Source organism: Labrus mixtus, chromosome 21 (assembly GCF_963584025.1).
Source record: "Labrus mixtus chromosome 21, fLabMix1.1, whole genome shotgun sequence".
Lineage (NCBI taxonomy): Eukaryota > Metazoa > Chordata > Actinopteri > Labriformes > Labridae > Labrus > Labrus mixtus.
Window position 1 is genome coordinate 24,008,616 of NC_083632.1, and position 19,406 is coordinate 24,028,021.

General features: G+C 41.0%; 2 long non-coding RNA genes across 2 annotated transcripts; one reads left to right on the forward strand and one right to left on the reverse strand.

The window, feature by feature from the left end:
- Positions 1 to 6,668: 6,668 nt before the first annotated feature.
- On the forward strand, positions 6,669 to 9,718 carry LOC132955729 (uncharacterized). The gene is made up of 3 exons (XR_009665947.1): positions 6,669 to 8,946; positions 9,131 to 9,180; positions 9,537 to 9,718. It is a non-coding gene; the product is annotated as an uncharacterized LOC132955729 (long non-coding RNA).
- LOC132955730 (uncharacterized) lies at positions 9,511 to 11,193 on the reverse strand. Its single transcript, XR_009665948.1, has 2 exons — positions 10,896 to 11,193; positions 9,511 to 10,707 (listed from the first exon to the last, which is right to left on the reverse strand). It is a non-coding gene; the product is annotated as an uncharacterized LOC132955730 (long non-coding RNA).
- Between the last annotated feature and the right edge of the window lie 8,213 nt (positions 11,194 to 19,406).

Below are 19,406 nucleotides of genomic sequence, written 5' to 3' on the forward strand. Positions count from 1 at the left end.
TACCTTTTGTTGAGGCTCAACATGAAAACATACTAACACTCACATTAGGTCATAAATAGCTAAAAGTACCCTAAATAGGTAAAAACACATATGCACAGCATTTCAAATGTGTATTGCAGTGGGAATAAAAGAGTTTCTGTTTCTGGGGACCGGATGATGTTTGTATCTGATGTTGGACAGGACCGAGATGATTTGATTCAAACAAGCATCGAGTCATCTTGGATAAGAACTGACTGGTGCAATCACAAACATCTCTCTAGCACTGCACCATCGAGGTCTCTTTAGTATGTTTCAAAATCTGCTTGTAGTCTCTGCATGCTTGCTCTCACATCTTGCAGTATTGCCTGTAAATATCATCATCAGTCATGTTTTCCAAATTAAAAGCAGGAAAGAGCCATGTGTGATCCTCTTTGCTGCGACAGATCATCATCTCAGCGCTCAATATGAGAGCTCATCTCTCATATTTGATTTCATGTTCAGCACCAAAAACAGAACATACAGTCAGCACTACTTTGTTCAGTCCAAATCAGGAAGTAATGATCTAAGCACCAGCGTGGTACCCAAATGTTTTTACACTGAAATGTTGGGGTCTTTTGGCTTGAGAAATGTGGACGCTTTTGTTATGCAAAATGTTCAGAAATGTACCGGTGTGCACTGCGATTTAAAAATAATGGATGGAAATCATAATGTCAGGTATTTCTAATGTTTGTTTGCAGCCCTACATGGGTTTCGATTTGTATTAAAAAGGGGTGCAGGATTGCCTAGCGGTCACACGGCCAATGTGCATCGTTGTCATGTCTCTCTTCAGCTGTCCTGTCCAATAAAGCCCCTTTCTTAAACTCTTCACTCCTTCTCTTTCAGGATTGGCTCTGAAGTACAGCCTGCAGAACAACTTCAGGCCTAACGTGGGGATGCGAGAGGACTCCCGGAAAATAGGTGTCCTCATCACTGACGGAAAGTCCCAGGACGAAATCATCATGGAGTCACAGAGCCTGAGGGAGAGCGGCATCGAGCTCTACGCCATCGGTGAGAGATTAAACTGTCAGCGAATGAAACCAATGTCACTAATAGAGTCTCTGTTCCCTTATGTCAGATCAAACTGAAACCACGCTTTGAAAAGAAGCTGATCAGTCTGTATCTGATGATGCACTTCTTGAAAGGTTAACGCTGCACTGTATACATTTATGTGGTAACTCAAATAAATGTACTTAAAGAGCATATTGCAGGTTAAATTTTTTTGTAAATTAACACTTAACATTGTCTGATAAAGGCTGTAGAATAAGTCAATGTTTGATTTGTTGTGTTATACAACACAAAAGGGCAAAACATTTGAGGAGAAAGTGGCCGTTTTCAGTATAGCTGTTTAGAACGCTCTTTTTTTCAACATCGCGTCATATGACGTAGCATGGGGGACTCGCATTCTCTGACTCTGCTTTGATCCAATGTGCAGTAGGTGGTACTGAGTGAGAGTGGGAATTTCAGGTCGTGTTTATTGTGTTTCTTCCATTGTATTACATTTAATTTGACCAGTCAGATGGTTAAATATTGTTTAAATAATGTTTCCCTAATAGGAAGAAACATTGAGTTAGCTTTCGTGCCTGGATTCGCTTTGTGCAGTTGAAGAGACAGGACTTTATAGAGAGACTGGGCTAGGATTTTGAAAACAATTCATTCCTCCTCAATGTGCGCCCGACACTCTTTGCTTCAGTTTAAAGTGGTGCACCGTGCACACCTTCCTAAATCCAAATTAGCTAGAATGTATCCACAATTAAATCCTACATGTGACAGATGTAAGACTGTGGATGCAACACTGATCCACATGTTTTGGTTATGCCCCAACTTAGAGGGGTTCTGGAAAGCTATGTTCGAAGCCCTCTCTACGATTCTGGATGTTAGAATTGACCCAGACCCCCTTATGTCTCTTTTTGGAGTAGTTCCCGAGGGGACGCAGCTACCAGTCGGAGGGAAAAGAGTTGTAGCTTTTACCACTCTCTTGGCTTGCCGCCTGATACTCCTGAGGTGGAAGGATACTGCCCCACCTTCAATTTCTCATTGGATAAGGGATGTACTTAATAACCTGAAACTTGAGAAAATCAGATGCACACTGCGTGGTTCTGAAAAGAAATTCAATGAAATCTGGAGATCGTTCCTGACATTCTTTGGCAAACCCTCCACACATGTACAGGAATAAATAGTGAATTTGCTTTGCCTTGACCCTTGACACATTCTATCTACTGACCTGGTAATGCTGCTTCTGGCTTTTTTAAATTTATTTTTTATTTAAATTTATTTATTTTTATTCCACCTTACCTATACATCAGAATATTATTATTAATACTTAATTGTGTATATTTATGTTTATTTTATTTATTTTTCACCAAGTGCCTCAACAACTATTCTTTCATTTTAACCGTCAACAGAATATGGCAAGGTAGTGAAAGAGTCTTTATACGTGAGTGACAGCAAGGGGTGGGGGATTGTATTGGGGTTGGATCTGTTTGTGTTAATGTGTGTAATTATCCCGTCAATACAGGCAACTGCAGGTTCACTGGCAGCAGCAGCAGCAGCAGCTAGCCCGGCTCCCGGGGGCAGAAGTAAACAAAGATCTGTCAGAGATTCAGCCCGACGGAAACGTGAGCTGAGCACCGTAAGTATTGGGTTTGGTTTTCTGACTCCAGATTAGTGGATAAACAGATTTCAATAGGTAGAATAACGTTTGTTTAATACATAATTATTAATAATATCATCGAAGCCTTCAAGCTAGCGGTGACATAGCATCAGGGACACAGGAAGAAGCTAGCCTAGGGGTGCTGCAGCACCCCCTGACATCAGGGACAAATGATACCATCAGCCAGAACTTTAAAACTACAGTTAATCCTGGTAGTAGCCTACACCGGTATGTGTAGTTGCTGTTTTTGTCCGTAACTAAAACAGTCTGGACCTTGGAGAGAGAGAGAGAGAGAGAGAGAGAGAGACAGAGAGAGTGAGAGAGAGAGAGAGAGAGAGAGAGAGAGAGAGAGAGAGCGCGCTCATATTGAGGTTAAATTGATAATCTTCTCTACGGTTTACTGGTTTACCAGTAAAGTATGTTTACTACATGGCATAGCAGGCTGCAGTCTCTGCTAACACACTGATGCTGTCCAAACCGCTCCTATGTGCACAGAGTGCTTATCCTTCTGTCTGCTCATCTGAGCGTCACCCTCCCTGCTCTGTTTATTAAAAATCTATAAACTGATCATAAGCCACGTCTGAACTTTCAGTGTGAGGTTTGTAGCACTTCATACTTTATTACAAACACATATATTTGATTTTACACATCTCAGACTAAACGTCAAAACGTATAATAGTGAGCTCTGTAAAGGTAGACTTTTTTTTGTCAAAGCTGTTTCATTAGAGAACATTGGATTTTATGCTGTCTCATAAATATGCCTCCAAATATGCGTAATCTCTTTTGAACAACATCATGTCAATTTCTATGTTTTTGATAGAATTAGGATCATTTCATTTCTTTTAATCAACTCACTGTGTGAACTAAAGTTTTGTTTAAAGTTGTGTTTTTTCTGCTTTTCATGTTTATCTGTGGGTGGGGGCGGTTTTGGCAGAACCAGCCAATGCTGCACCAAAACATGCCTGCATATAACCTACAACTGAGTGGGGCCATCCACTTTTCAGCTCCTGCAGTCTCACACACACACTCTCTCTCTGCTCTCTCTTATCTGACCTTCTCCACAGGTATACTTCATTTGTTTGAGAATGTTAGACTAAGTTACCTTTTGCTATGTTTGCATTTCAAAACACCTACACACACACTTACTCCACTCATGCACATCACACACTACTGACTTTACTGACTTCCACACATCATATTGTAAATATTTGATTTGGTTTAGTCTGGTTTAATAAAGAATTATTTAAACTTTAACTTGGTGTTGTCTCCCATTTTTATTGTGACTTCCTGAACCGGGTCACGACAGCTTAGCTTTAAAAAAGATTTCAACTGGTAAGACACTGTGATTGTGTTTATTTATTTTTCTAATTGTCCTCCAAATGATGACTTTATAAATCCCCCCCCTCTTCTGGACACTGTCTCCTGATGGCAGACACAACCAAGGAAGGTAATGTGCAAAATATTTACAATTAAACTTGATAGTCCTATTATTTACACAATCAAAAATTTATTAAAAACTGTAATAGATATGGGAATACTGTGTTTAATTAAAGTATCGGAAAACAGTCTGAGTTGTAGTAATGTCTTCAACTTGTATCTACACGCTTTGAGCAATGAAAGCTAATTTACATTTATAAAATAATAAAAGTCATCAGAATTGCAGATTGTTTCTGCCCTACACATTCTCATGTTTACTGGCCTGAAGGGGATCATGCTCCTGCCTGAAGGTCATGTATGCTATCTGCAGGACAAAGGGACGCAGACAGCAAACCTCAAAACCTGGGTGCTGTGTCAGGCATGTTATGTCTGGTCTGGGGGTAAGGTTCTCCACCCACGCCCAGAAGGCATCCGCCTCTCTGCAGCACAGACTCTCCACAGCTGAAGCCATGGGCTGACATTTCCCTCACAAGCACCTACCAAACATAAGTTACAGGAAACTGTTATCCCTCTCCCTCTCTGTCTTTTAAAAGCGCGTTGTTCTAAAGCGTGTGGCGCACGGCGATTTGGGGCATGTCCGACTATATTTTGGATTTTACGCGGCGCACCATCTCGCAGAGATGCAGAGCGGATAGATTATGTGGCTTTATTGTACATAGTGTGTTTTGAGTGTACATTAAACACATCAGAGTGTCAGCTCTCATTCCCTTTAAGAGTCAGATGCGCTAGCAGGCTAGTTTGTTGGTATTTACACGGCAGATTTCAGTTTTTATTCTGACATAGCCTGAACTCTGTCTGGCTCATTTAACTTCTCTGCTTTGTGTCACTGAATACAGAACACTCAGGATACTGTATGAAATATGTTGATGGCGGATTTTAGTTATATTTAGCTGAATTATTCCCACAACCTCTGAAACGATCGAACAGACACGTTGATTATTTCAGCATGAGGCACAAAAGCATTTCCTCATTAATGATTTCAATCTCCAGACACGCAGACATTCTCTAATGTGTGCGTAATATACTGGACAGTAGGCTATGTATTAATACTTGTAGTCATACGATTTATTATAAATCCAACTCTTTGTTGCAAGAGTGCGTTTGAGTGTGTGTGCTTCTGCATGTGTTTCTGTGTGTATCACAGAACACGCACAAAGGAGTGGTGGTAAACAAACACAAACAAAAGCTTTTCATCTCTCAGCCCTCTACCAAATTAAAACGCAATTTGATTGTATCAGCAAATGCATTGATATTACACTGTGGAGTATTTGCACTGTTGTGCATCCTGTGTGTGTGGATTAAGTTCAGTGGAGTTGCGCTGTGAAGTACTCTATTCTTAATAAGGAACAGCCTACTGCACCATAGACTTTATTACATTAATTTATTATTTAAACAACAGGAGTAAAATATAGCCTAAAGACACCGGTGCTGCATTTACACAGGCTGTAAATCGGCCCTACGTCTCTAACTCTCTCACACACAACGCAGTGCCACTGTAAAACGTACAGATCTGCCGTTTTTACAAGGCAATCCCATACAAATGAAAGGTTAATGATCAGCACTTACACTAACTACTACTTATTTTTGAAGTTATTGTATCAGATTATAAACTTTACATATGTTGTGATGTGAACACGGCATTAATATAGCTAGCTAACACCGGTCACTCACCAGGACACAGCCCGGTTCTCCTCTCACACCACAACTTCTCTCATTTGGCCGTTATTCCTCCTAATCCTGCCCTGTTCCTGCTCTCTATCTTGCCTAACAGGTTCATAACTATAAGCCTGTGGACCATCATATGCATAGGAATATACATTTTCTTCCTATTCATTGGCAGGAGTGACAGTCGGATCCATGTTTATTAATGTTAAACAGAGGCAGAATCAGCGGGACTCACCCATGTGACGTCACGTTCGAATGCCAGTTTTTAATGCGGAAGTAAATGCAAACGCACTAAAATGTCTCCAGGAGACCCTGTGGTTTATTAATTTCGGAATTTCTTTCACAATATTATTTTTAAGTTATTTTCCTATAATTGCTTAACTGGTGTCTTCAACCTGCAATATGCTCTTTAAACAAATGTGTATGTAAAACTAAAACACAATTTAAAGGGTAATTAAACCCCATATTTTCAGCTGTAGTGCTCGACCCTGGAATTTCAAAAAATGCATTTAGAATGTCAATGTATCAACTTGGAGAGGGAGGGGGCCAGGGGGGTAAACTCGCCCACTCACTCCTTAGCGCCGTTATCAGCCGCAACATGATACAATGTTTGCCCCACACACACAGTGGCTCAGGCTCAGGCTCAGGGCTGGGGGTGGGGAGAGCGAGTGAGGAGAGGGAGAGAACGAGGCGAGTGTGTGTGTTCGGCAGGTGTGTGCGAGAGGCACGTTATGATGCCGGGGACCAGAGCAGAATAAGCAGGAGAAATCAGAGTAGTGATGTGTCGTTAGTGAACGATTTGTTCAAAACGAACGAATCATCTGGGTAAACAAACTGAACTGAATCACTTACTGAAAAGAGTCGTTCATTTCTCAACTTCAGTTGCGCTCTCCTCTCTCCCGTCCATAGACTGTAAAAATAATGGACGGGACAAGGTCCCCGGTCTAGTGAAGCTTTTATTTTTAGAGCTCCCCCTGCTGACTGGCTGCAGTATAGGTCATAAACCCCGCCTCCTCAATGAAAACAGATGGGATGTGGGTCAAACTAAAGCTAAAATACTCGTCACATAATTTTTTTCCAAACCTAAACTCTGCTGTGATCATTAGTTATTATCACCCTACATTGTGTTCAAGTGCTCATTTTTCTGTGAAGTTTGTTTTAAATAAGTTATTTGAGGTTGAAAAACTGGATTTTATGTCATATTTGACGATGATTGACAGCCGCCGATCTTGCGTACCTCTCTTTGTGAATAACAAAAGTTACGTAGTGAAGGAAAGCTGAGACGCCATTGAATTTTTCCGTTCAGTTTTTTTCGTCTTTTTTGAGCTGGCAAAATGAGTTGTTCTGCAGTAAACTGTTCTAACCGACCTGTGGGAGCTAAGGGATCTTTGCAGTTTTTTCGGTAAGTAAAAAAGTGTGATTTATGTGTCATTGGTTGGTTAAAGTCGTTATCTAGCTAGCTAACACATAAGCAGTCTAAGGTTAGCTGAAATGTTGTAAAGCTAGGTTACTTATCCGGCATGATTTATCTTTTTATTTTATTTTTTAAAATGAGCAAACCTAATAACTGACATGCTATGTTTCTTGATATTGTTATATCATTATTGTGATTTAAATTGTATTTAAAACCAAGAATCGTAATATAAAATCCGCTCATAGATGCGGTTCATTGACTGTACAGTTATTTTACAGCAAAAATAAATACGTCTGGTAAGGTCTCAAAAAAGTATCTAGGGCAAAAACAAAACCAAATAATTGTAATCTGGCCTGCATCATTACTAATGTGTACATGTTTACAGTCTGAGTGATAAGTGGGCTATACCGAGAGTAACTGGTTTTACTTTCACCGTGCAGGCTGAAATTCATAGTACTATATACGAGGGTAGAATATTTCTCTATGTATCCAGATAAAACTAAAGGTAAGCTCTGATTTAATATAACTGTTACTGATTTAAGATCCAGATAAAACTAAAGGTAAGCTCTGATTTAATATAATTGTTACTGATTTAAGAGACTAACCGAAACGTGAAAGCAAACATCAACAACCTGCGGTGGTGTAATGTAATATTAACCGAGCATCATGCTGCTTAAACGTGATAAATATTCTGCATTGTCTTCCACACACTAATTCAACAGTCACAAGTTGATCATATTGTAAATTTAATGACGCTCATTGAGAATTTGTACTAAAATTGACAAAACCTGACAAAAATTGCGGTGATTGTGACGGTGTCTGTATTTAACACCTTTGAAAGGAAGGTGTTAATACAGGAGACCAGTGTTACACACAACATGCTGCTGTTATTGTAGTTAGGAGGAGACATAGGTACAATAAAAGAAGACATAAAGATCGCGTTTTTCCCCACACATGTTAATATGTTTTAAATGTCATGCATTTATTTTTTATTTTGCTTCAATAATCGTTAACGAAGAGAAACACCATGATTAAACTACAGGCTATTGTTGCCTTTTTATAGCCAAAGAAAACTGAACATCCACAGCCTCTGCATTCAAAAGAATTTCAACATTGACATTTATGTCTTCCTATTTCCCTCTTCTCACCAACATTATATTTTAAACAGGGATTTCCTTTTTCTCGGGTCTCACGTCTCTCCCCCAGCTCGCCCCCCTCTGGTGCGCTCCTCTCCATAATGCGCTCGTCTCCTCCCTCTACAGCCCGCTGCTGCTACTCTGTAGGACGTTTGGATTGGGGCACCTCACCAATAAAATACTATTTTATATTTTATAAGCAGTTTGCCACCACACTGTACTTTTACTCTCCAAAGGCATATGAGTATGTGCGTGACAACTTTAATAAAGCTTTACCACACAGTCACACCATCCACACAGCTGATCCAGGATTTACTGTAGCATCTTTTATAGCACTAAAAGGTCATGTACAGGCAAACAGAGAGAAGGGAAAAGAAACAATCTGTGCTCTCAAATAACAAAGCAGTCTCAAATCTTTTTGAGGAATTACAGCTAAAAAAAAATCTACTTTGCATACAGTACATCCTCTGATAAATAAAGTGAAGTACTTTGATTGCATTTCTGTGGTGTTCCTGTAGGTGACCATGATGCAGCCAGACTGAAGCAGCACGTTGTGAAGGTGGACGCCATCATCTTGTCTTTGCAGTGCTGATTCTGAAGAGAACGCCTTCACATAGGACTCAAAGGTAAAATTATCTCTCATATGATTGGACTGTGTTATTGTAACCACTATCAGCATCAAAGTCATTTTAGTGACAATTTATAATCCTTCTTAAAATTTAAGGAAGACTAGCAGAAGATTTTAACAGCCTCTATGGTTCTGCAAGAAGTCTAGTTCATGTTTAAATTGTTCTTCTTTCTGTCTTCAAGGAAATCAGTGCTCAAAGGAAACAGCAGTCCAGACTCTGATTCCATCTCCGGTGAGGTTCTGCACACAAATTGGCTGTCTGATTATATGAGAATATTTAACATTAGTTTAATTTATCAGGCTGGTTCATGTGATGACAGTTTAAAATAATCTTCAATAGAAAGTGGCAGGAACACTTTTGTCTTAAAACATAAATTCATAAAGCTGATCATATTAATGGATTCATCATGTCTTATGATATATTTTATTTTTCCTCTTAAATAGTTATCCTGTCTTTAAAACAAACTTTAGAAGCTGAAGTTTACCAGAACCTCAGGACAGATCTGATTTCAGGTCTGAGGCATAAACATCACAGTAAAATTCATTATACTTTACATTTAACTCCATGATTGTTTTTCTTTATTACAGAAGATGCCCTCAGATTCAGATCCATCAACAACCACTGACAACATGGAGGACTCGTCCCCTGAGCGTTTCCTGTCCTCTCTCGATGGTCTTCTTCTCTTCAGTTATTAACTCTTGAAAACAGCAGCACAAAATGCCAGACTGTTTGACAAGTCCGTGATTGAATAAATGGAAATGGAATCTCATGTGTATCTTGCTATGCTTATTGGCTTTAAATGTTTAATATTAAATAAGTTTGAAGGCCATTTATCTCAGACGAGACCGAAGGTGACAAGCTGAGCTCGTCTGTTAGCTTTGCTGTTGTCTTAGCTGTTGTTGGTCAAGAAGAAATTAATGTCAGTTCAAGGCCTTTTCAAATGTGAGCTATAAACTTAACTGCTAAATTATTTTACTGTGACCAACATTTTGTAGTGCTCCAGTTAATCAGAGACAGTCAATTCAGATTTAAAAAAAGTTTATTTAAACATTTTATGAAAAAAATAAACTTCAATAAACAACCTCTGGCTTCATTAACCATGTGGAAAATAAGTAAGGGAGACCAACAGGTCGAACTGCTGGGACATAGGAGAAAGTATAAAAAATAATTTAACAAAGAAATCCAAATAAAAATCAAATAAAGTATAGAAATCCTGGATGATTGTTTGACTGTTAAAATATGATGGAAAAATCAAATCCAACACAACCCTCCAGCATTTGGCCTTTCAAACACAGGGCAACATCATGGAAAGAAAAATAGCACCATTGAATATTGACCAGGATCTCTGTGTTTTATCTGAGGATGACTGTGGTAGCCTTCTCACTGTTCACTGTCACAAAGCACCAGACTCTGTCCACCTTCTCACTGTTCACTGTCACAAAGCACCAGACTCTGTCCACCTTCTCACTGTTCACTGTCACAAAGCACCAGACTCTGTCCACCTTCTCACTGTTCACTGTCACAAAGCTCCAGACTCTGTCCACCTTCTTCAGTTGTGCAGACGTTGATCAGCATCGGTGATGGCAGAGAGGACTCTTCATCTGGGAGAGCTGCTGGTGTAAGGTCATTTCTACCACAGTGGATGAGCAGGGCGTCTGGCACAGGTGAAAGAAGGAGGAGGTTCCTTCAAACTGTGACCCCAGCCTGACCTCTGTAACAGGTGTGCAGATGAAGGTTGAAATTAGTCATTTTTAGGTTCTGTTGATTGTAAAATGGAAAAGAAAACATCACCTTTCTATTTAACATTTAGCTGGTGTATGACTCTGTGATTTTTATTTAATTTTAGAAGACTGTATTGTTAACAATAGCTTGTTTTTACAATCCTCTTATGAAACTTAAATAAAAATCACAGGATATATAACTTTTAACAGATGATTTTAACTTACACTTCACCTCTGTGGAAGATGTCAGACCAGCTGCTTTTATCTCTTCTTTGCCTAAATGAAGATACAAAAAACAATTGATTTACTGTTCATTTAAATATATTAGAAAAGCAGACATGAATCACATTGCAGACTATCAGTTTCTAACAAGATACAACATATCTTACCACCTGTAGTCTACGGTCTGTGGTGCTAACCTAGCTTAAATATAGAACGATTTCGTTAAAAACAGAGGACCCAGCAGCCCACGTATTTTCAATAATGATCAAAATAGCGGGATTTTTTAAAACACAGTGTGTTTAAATATTAGACTTTGAACACGGTGGTTTGTTGTACTTACACATTTCTTCATAAGACTCGTAGACCGGCGGAGCGCTTTCGGCGTAAGTCATCAGGGCAGTACGCTAAATAGGCGGGGCGTTTTACCAGGGCTCCTCCCGCCGGACCCTACTGCGCAGACTCTGGCTCCAAATGACGTCAAAATCGCAAGATGGAAGCGCCCCTAAGCGGCATATTTTGGCTTCAAGAACGTTGAGTGGGAACAGCTACAGTGCGCGACCACTGCTCCCGTCTCATGTCTCTCTCTCTAGATCGTAAGAGTCGCTCAAAGTCCGCCCTCCCTCTCCCTTTCATGTCAGTGATACGTACTGACTGAACCAACAGGACGGAGTCGGTCGGGAGCTCTGTGTCACTTAAGCCCGGCCCTACTTCTCCCTCTCATGTCTTGAAAATTGAGGAAGTAGCAAATATATTATTTAACATTTAGGTGTCGCGAAAATGTATGTGCTTTTTATAGCTGCTGTCAGTTTGCAAACAGCTTTTATATCCAACGTAATTTCACTCAGCTGACTGTTTTAACATCCACTAACGATCGTGTTTCAGTCAGTACAGTGTGTGTGTGTGTGACTGAGGCTGGTGACTCGCAGTCTCGCTTGTTCACGTTCAGTCAGTGTTTCGTTCACTGAACAAACTGAGAGGAAGAGAGTGACTCGGAGGCGGAGCTCCCGTTCAGTACGTTCAGTGAACGAATGACTGACTGAGAGGGAGAGATAGACTCATAAAGTAGCCTAAGCCCATTATTATTTTTTTAATATTATTATTTTTTTATCATTTTTTTGCCCTGCGTATATAATTTAAAATATAACTTTTATGCCATAGAATATCTTCGTTGCCATGCATATTTTCTGCTGACATGTAGCCTATATTAAGTTAAATTAATTGTCATTCATGATAATGTTTGCAAACTGAAAGCTGCTTTAACAGGCACTAATTGTTATTAAAATATTTAGTGCCGTGCTTCCTCAACTTCGAGAGAATTGAGACCCAGGGCTCTTGTTCATTGTACTAGTAAGTCGTTCAGTGTACGAATCATTGACTATTTTTTTATTTATTTATGGCTGTGTCTGATTAAAATGGTTTAAAATAAGCTGCAAAGTCAGTAAAGTAGTTGTCATGCTCTGTGTTTTTCTCTGATGTGCAGACGCGGACTCGACTGCGCGTCTCTTTTTCTCTCTCTCTCTCTCTCTCTCGTCTGCCTGTTTGTAAACTGAGCACGCTTCATAATAACATAAAGCGTGCATGTGTTGTATTACGACATTATAAGAGGTAATCATGTTTAGGCACGGTTAGTCCTGTGTAGTGTGACCGCCGGCCGGGCCGGCCAGCGTGGGAATGGCGCAGCGGGGGGGCAATCGTGCTTGGGTACAGCACGGTACAGATGACCAGTGTGATCGCGCCCTGACTGATGCTCAGTGAGTGATTCGTTCACTGAACGTACTGAACGAGAGCTCCGCCTCCGAGTCACTCTCTTCCTCTCAGTCAGTCAGTCAGTGAGTGATTCGTGTACTGAACGTACTGAACGTATTGAACAGAACAGTCGGGGAAAATAAATGTGATTGTTTTAGCAGCTTTCAATTTGCAAACTGTAGCTTTATCCAACTAAATTCTCAGCTCATTGGCTTATTATTCACCACCGGCTGTTCTCAGTACGATCGCGAGCAGAACTAAACGGTCGGCCGTGTTTCAGCTTATTAAATTCTGATTCGCAGGCAGAGCTGCGGAGAAGTACTGAATGATTCGGTGAACGAATCTTTTGAACGAATCACTTTACTGAACTGATTCTACTGATTCAGTACACTGAAAAGAACTGCTTTTCCCATCACTAAATCAGAGTCACGAAGCTTTCAATGTCAATGTATCAACTTCGAGAGGGAGGGGGGCGGGTAAACTCGCCCACTCACTCCTTCGCGAGGTTATCAGCCGCAACATGATACAATGTTTGCCCCCACACACACAAATACACACATACACTTGACTCCCCATTCTAACACAATATTGGGAATTTCATGTCGAGATTGGGACTTGAATTGATCCATAACACTACTTAACACTCAAATACAGAGGTTTATAGTTGAAAAAAGTGGTTTTAGGGTTTAGTTACTCTTTAAAGCAAAAGAGCAAGATCCTCCCCTGTTTCACTGTTGCAAAACAAAAATCTTTACCAGATTTAATTTGGGTTTCAATAACTTAATCATAATGATACTATTATTTATAAAATGTTCAGAAATAATAGGAAATGCACAGATTTCTGTCAAATAAGGTAATACAGACTCAGACTATACTGTAATACACGGGTCCAACGTTTACTACAGCGCATATAGTCACCCCCCAAAGGCCCATTCTGAGCCAGGAAAAAGTGTTTTGTCCAAAATCGTTCATCCAGACCAGGGTAGGGTAGGGTTAGAGTCAGGGTTAGGAACCCCAACATTGTGAATCCCGTCACCGGGAGCCGGTGGCAGGATTTAATGCGAGCTCAGTATGCAACGTGCTACGTACTACGGGTGAGCGTATTGCATCATTTCCTGTTCTGTTCTCTGTTGTACTGTGTTGTTCAGTGCTGATTGTTAGAGCTAAAAGCTTAATTGTTAATTTTGCCTAGATTCTTACCACTGTTGTTTCCAACACACTGTATGTTCAGACAAACAGAAGTAATTGAAAAGCACTCTTTCTCTCTAGCGACAAACCTGCTTCACAGTTTTGTTTATTTTAGCTACCTACTCTTAGCCTAGCTTAGCAGTTAGCTGTATTTTCAATGGTTGACAAAGACTAAAGGTAGAGTTGATACAATCGCTGGCTGTCGAGGTGGTGTCTAGCAAACGATGTGGGTTTCATAGATAACTGGCAGTCTTTTTGGGGAAAACCTGCTCTGCTAGCTAGAGACGGCATCCATCCCACTTTGGACGGTGCAGCTCTATTATCTAGAAACATAGCAGAGGTTATTAGTCCAAAACCTTTACAAAAACACAGAGTTCAGACCAGGAGGCAGAGCTGCAGTCTTACACGCTTCTCTGCGCCTCCCTTAGATCTGTCTCCCAGTCACTATAGCTGTAATTCTGAATCTAAATGTAATTATACTATAGGTACTGTGTCTGTCCCCCGGCCCAGACCCGTTTTCCAAACATCCAAACGTAGAAAAAAAAGGCGTGAATCGTCAAAATCTCATTAGAATTAAAACTACGAATATGATTTTGCAAAAAAATCTGAAACTTCACTGCAGACTTTTGAACATTAGGTCCTTAGCATCCTCCACTCTTTTAGTGAATGCCAAGTCTTAAGTCTTTTGAGTTAAGCAAAGTCAGAAAAGACTGAAGTTACACTGGTCCCATTCCCGCTGTTCATTTTGTAAAAGTGCTGCTATATTCTGGCTGTTATGTCGTTCCTGGTCTCCCCCACAGTCTGTGGCAGGCCTTACATCTGATAGCATAGACTGCATTAGTTGTACCAGGTTTCAAGGTTAAAAAAGTGGGGGAGACAGATAAAACTAAAGTCTGAGCCTCGAGACGCTTCCCCATTCTGTTCATCTCTATCTAGGTTTGTGTGAACAAGAATCTCTTTTAAGTTTTTGTTTCTGCGGTAGGCGGAGATTAGCCAACAGTCGCCCAGCACGTCACAGCCCTCCCTTGCCCCCTCAAAATTGTTTTTGAGAGTTGTTAAAAAACTCTTTAAACTCTCAGAGTAGGTGGTCATCATGGGGACGAGAGTAGGACCGGACAGCCGGGCGCTCGGGTTGTTGTACCTGTCGTTAAAGGTCCGGCTGACCTCCGCCCTAATGGTTCTGAAGAAGCGCCTCGAGTAAACCCCGGGCCTCAGCGCATTAAAGAGGGTGCTGGTGGCCTCCAGACAGGTGTCCAAGAACTCGACTGCAGATGTTTGTATGTTGTGTTTGAGTTTTATTTTAGGGTGCTGTGAGTTGAGAATGTCCAGAAAAGTCAGAAAGTCCTGTTGTGTGCCGTCCCATAGGCTGAAGATGTCGTCCAGGTACCGGAAATACAGGAGGGGTTTGATGGGGAGTTTGGTGAAAGCCGTTTCCTCCCAGTGGGCCAGGTAGATGTCGGCATATGCTGGGGCATATTTCCGGCCCATCACACAGCCGCACAGCTGGAGATAGTGCTGACTGTTGAACATGAAGTTGCTATGGGTGAGGGTGATCTGTAATAACTGTAAAATGTGGCTGTCGGGTCTGGATGGGTCTGGGTGTTTATTGAATATGTGTTGTATGGCAGCTAGGCCAAGTGGTGTTTCTATATTAGTGTAAAGTGAATCTATGTCTATGGAGAAGAGGAATGTGTGACCGGGTACCTGCAGGTGTTTGATTTTATTAACAAAATGGTAAGTGTCCTTGATGTAACTGAGGTGAAGTTTGGCGAGTGGGATGATAAAGTGGTCTATGTATTCTGTTATTGTGTAGGTTTCTGAATTGCAGTCACTGACGATGGGGCAGCCGACCGGAACAACAGAGGGGACCGTCCAGGTCTCAGGAGGCTTGTGGATTTTAGGGAGCAGATAGAAGAGGCGGGGCCTGGGCTCACTGGGACCGTCCAAATATTATTTTTGTTTGAAGTTGATGAATTTTTGTCTGTAGAGTGTCTCTGTAATCTCTCTAACTAGTGTCTGTGTCTCTGTGTTTTATAATATGTGCTGTTATTTAACTGTCTGTGTGCTTCTAAGATATAACTGTACCTATCCTGAATAACTATTTGACCCCCCTTATCTGCTGGCTTAATAACTATGTGTTTGTGATTACCCAATGTTCTGATGATGCGTTTAGGTTCTTGACTAATGTTGTGCGTTCTGTGTGGCAGGGGGCGCCAATGTGTGAGTACGAGGTTGTTTTTATGGATGAGTTGAGAAATGGCAGGTGAAAGTATGTCTGTGTTTGGTGACCAGTGGGACGGTCCAGTGAACAGCACAGGCTCCCGCCTCTGCTCCCCCTGGAAGTGATCCCTTAACTTAAGCCTCCTGTGGAAGGTGTGTAGGTCCCCTCTGAGCTCCGGTCGGGTGGGTGGGTTGGTGTGGGGATGAAGGTGAGACCTTTTTCTAATATCTCTTGTACGGCTGTGAGGGAGAAAACAGAGGTTAGTGATGTTGGACTGGTGGAGAGTTGTGAAAACAGTTGTCCCCAGTTATAAGTTTAATTGCTGTTTCCAGTACCTGAACAACATCCCGGCCGTGTCTGCAGTCCAATGTATGTGGTCCTTGTCTGTCTGGAAGAGTAGTAGGTTTATTTCGGGTATGAAGCTGTATTTGGAGGCTATTGTTTCGTTGAGTTTTGTCAGTAGTGTCTGTTTGTATTTGTCCAGTCTGGGTGAGAAGTTTATGATGGGGATGTAAATGGTGGCGTTGGGGAAGGTGGTCTGGCTGGTCCTCCACATAGTCTGTAGCTGTTTGAGTTGTGTGGTGGGGTCGTGTTCTGAAAGGCAGTTGTTAAGTCCGACTGATAGTATTACCTGTGTGATGTGATGGAAGTTGGGTCTGTGAAAGGAGGGATCCGGGAGAGGTTGGAGTCACCTATAATGAGAGTCTTCTTCCGGAACAACTCTTCAGTTACTAGAGAACGATCAGCTGCTGTCTAATGGTGTTATAGCTATAGGAAAAAGATGGCGGCAGGTGTCTGCCACGGCCTGGCAGGTGCTGTGGTCTCACCTTCCCTAATACTTTCTGGGGAAACGCCACTTTTTCTCACCAGGAAAAGCTCGCTCCAAGAGTGGACCTATAGAGCTTAAATTAAATGGGATTATACAGGATGACAGTCTAGCTGTTGCAAATGGTTTTAATGAGTATTTTCTTGAGTCTGTTTTAGAATTGGGGAGCAATTCCAATGAATTCCAGCTACCCACTGTTTTAACAAACGAAGCAAATGCTCTGCATTTTAAATATGTAGATGAGGCAAAGGTAAACAAAATATTATCATCATTATCTAATTCGAAAGCAAAGGACACTTGGGGAATTTATACGGTTTTTCTACGGGGACAAACAGGAAGTGAGCACCTATCGTCCCATCAGTATATTGCCTGCCATTTCAAAAGTTATTGAAAAGGTTGTTGCTGAACAACTGGTAGCCCATCTTAATATTGAAAATCTACTGCACCCTATGCAATTTGGGTTTCAAGCAAACCATTCCACTGAAACGGCATGTTGCTACTTCCTTTAAGTCATTAAAGGTAGCCTTGATAAAGGAGGGGTGGTGGGTGCTGTATTTCTCGACCTGCGCAAGGCTTTCGATATAGTTAATCATTCAGTATTCATCTCCAAATTGTCTAAATTTAAACTCTCTGCTAATGTTGTTAATTGGATTTAGTCTTACCTACTTGGTCGCTCCCAGTGCGTACGGATAAATTATAAAATATCATCACTAAAAGCCTGCGTTATGGGAGTGCCACAAGGTTCCATCTTAGGACCGCTGTTGTTTAGTGCATACATCAATGATCTCCCATCTGTGTGTGATGATGTGGGGACCTTGATGTATGCAGATGACACGGTCCTATATGCATGTGGGAAAGACCCTGAATAAGTAGCTGCCAAACTGTCATTAGCAATGGAACAAGTCATAGAATGGTTACGTTATTCATGTCTGACTCTTAATACTGACAAAACTGTGGTCATGTATTTTGTGAATAAACACAAAAATATGGTTTTTCCAAATATTATTGTAGGTGGGCAAATGATAAAAAAGGTTGATGAGTTTAAATACTTGGGTGTTACACTAGACCACAACCTTACTTTTAAAAGTCATATTAAAAAGATGTGCCATGAAGTTAAATATAACATAGCCAACTTTAGACATATCAGGAACTTACTTACAGTCGAAGCGTCTAAAATGTATTTGAATGCTATGATTTTTTCTCACTTTCATTACTGTATATCATGTTGGTCTCAAGCAAACAAGACTATCTTAAAGGTCCCATATTATGCTTTTTCTGGTTTTATATGCTCTTTAGTGTGTTTTCCAAGTGTCCTGTGCATGTTTAGGCACATCTATTTGCAAAAATTCAAAGTCCACGGAAACACAGCTTCTCCTACGTCCTCCTGTTAGCTGTAGCATTAGCCGCATGTAACGCTCGGTTCTAGCCCCCCTCGATAAAAATTTGTCAGTCCGACGTCATTGTCAGTGTGAGATCACTGATCTAAGCCCATTGACTCGTTGTGGCAAGCCCTGCAGCTCATGATGCACGCCCGTTAACTTCTGTAGCACGCCCACGATATGCCATAGCCTGTGGTAGCACAGTAGTGCTAAGGTGCTAATGTTTATGCTCCCCTCGGACGGAGCCAGTGGCTGCATTCCCAATATGGTAAAAGAGGCGGAACATTTCCGAGAACCGTGCTGAGCAACTGACCAATAACGACAGAGCGGATTGGCAGACCAATCAGAGCAGACTTGGCCCACGTGGGGTCTAACAGTGGGGGCTCAGCAGAGCGTAGCTGACGGACTCAGAGCGTAGAGGGAGCAAGGAGGAGCAGTACATGAAAACAGACACTTTTTTCGAACTTTAGCTATTGTGAATGTACAAAAGTAGGTACATAGATTAAATATACGAACCCCAAAAAGGGCATAATATGGGCTCTTTAAAACCCATAAGGTCACTTCATAAACAAGCCCTTAAAATTCTGGACAGGAAACCACAACAGTATCATCATTGTGATATTCTTGATAAATATAACATTCTAAGCTTTGACAATTTAATTTTTTATACCGATGTCCGCTTAGTGTACAAAATAATCCATGATGCTGCTTTCCCACCATTGAAAAGCTTTGTGAAACTTCGCTCTGAGCTGATAAGCAGATCTTCAAGGTCTGCCTCTAACGGAGATTGCAGTATTCCTAAACGTGGCTCCGCTTTAGCGCTGTCTGTTTTTTCTTTTAGAGCCATTAAAGAATGGAATAATCTTCCAACTAGTCTTAAACTTTGCACAAACTTCTGCACTTTCACCCGGGAAGTCAAAAAATGGATTTTAAGGAACCAGTCTTGTCAGCATTAATGTGTCATTTCGACAACCTTTTTGATCTCTCAGGGAAACTTATACATAATGTTTTAATGTCTGTAAATTGTTCTATGTCTTTCTTCTCTCTTATGAAATGTGTGTGTGTGTGTGTGTGTGTGTGTGACTGGTTGATTTGTATTTTGCTGTTGCCATCATCTGCCCAGGGACAACAGATGGAAATTAGCTAGCTAGCTA